Source organism: Pongo abelii, chromosome 18 (genome assembly GCF_028885655.2).
Source record: "Pongo abelii isolate AG06213 chromosome 18, NHGRI_mPonAbe1-v2.0_pri, whole genome shotgun sequence".
NCBI classification, from domain to species: domain Eukaryota; kingdom Metazoa; phylum Chordata; class Mammalia; order Primates; family Hominidae; genus Pongo; species Pongo abelii.
The window spans coordinates 3,511,231-3,512,437 of NC_072003.2; the positions used below are offsets into that span (position 1 = coordinate 3,511,231).

Genomic DNA, 1,207 nt, shown 5'->3' on the forward strand with positions numbered 1-1,207 from the left:
AATTTTTCCTTGAAACTGGATTGTGATGAGAGGTACTTGCCATGAACATAAGCTACTGTCTTTCCTTTAACCCTTCCTTTCCAGTTTTTGAAGATAAAGCAGGAAATAGTCTCCGAAGTTACTTGATAAAAAAAATCTCAAAAAAACAAAAACACATGCTTTCACTTCATTGATAAAAATTTACTGCAGTTTGGCACCTGGGTCTAGTTCAGCTGGCAGATTAGCTGATTGATGCATTCACCCCGATAGCCAGATGTGCCCATCTCCTTGAGGAAGCCCACTGTATTTTTGGTGGCATGATGGGCCACTGAGAGGTGGAAAGGGCGCAAGAACCATGAGATCTCCTGGAAATGCTTCCCTGGGAAGGCAATTTCATGAATGAGGTCTTCCAAGCAAATGACACCAAACTTCTCCAGGTGCTCCTCAATCACTGTGTTGTCTGTCAGAGGGATTGTCTTCTTATTGACCTTGGCTTGTCCATGTTTCAGAATGAGTTCCTGGACAGACTTCAGATTTGGAAATCCCCAGATCACATAAGGTTCCACTATACGCAGCATTTTTAGGTTCTGGGGGGTGACTTTTACAAAGACACCACTAAAAATTTTCTTCAGATGAAGTCTTGCAATGGCTCTCTGCACCAGTAGACTCACGCCATCAATTCTTTTGATGCATACAACAAAGGCCAAGGAATGTTTATCTGGCAATTCCAAGGCACGAGGTTTCATTTCTAGTCATCTGAGACACACCTTGTCACATTTCTGCCACCAGGAATCATGTAGGAATGATTCCAGTCCCTTAAACCTGAGCCCTTTTCCTTTCCGCTGCTCCTTCTTTGCCAAAAGTGCCTGCTTTGCCTGAGTGGCTTTGAGGACTTGATAAGCCTTCCTCTTTTTCAGGAGATTTTCTGGAACCAAAAGGATTTTTCTTTGCTCTTGCTCTGCCATCTTTCTAGTGTTGCAGCTGCTGATCCTTACTGTTGAATTTTTAAAACCAATAGATATACTTCCAACATAATTTTCACACTAAGCATTTGTCCATGATTTGTACAATCAACTGAATGATTTCAAAGCATTTGAAACAATCAAAAAGTAAAAGATCTTTACTGTTCACAAAGACAAAATTAAATATTTGTAGCATTAGAAAAATTCCTAAAATATTTAGTAGCATAGGGAACAACAGCTTGTTACACAGAGGAGTTAGGAAAAAA

The 1,207-nt window shown here is 40.3% G+C and overlaps 1 pseudogene; it reads right to left on the bottom strand.

Annotated features, from left to right (window-relative positions):
• Window positions 1-203: 203 nt before the first annotated feature.
• LOC100436707 (large ribosomal subunit protein uL30-like 1) lies at window positions 204-962 on the bottom strand (annotated as a pseudogene).
• Window positions 963-1,207: the final 245 nt, after the last annotated feature.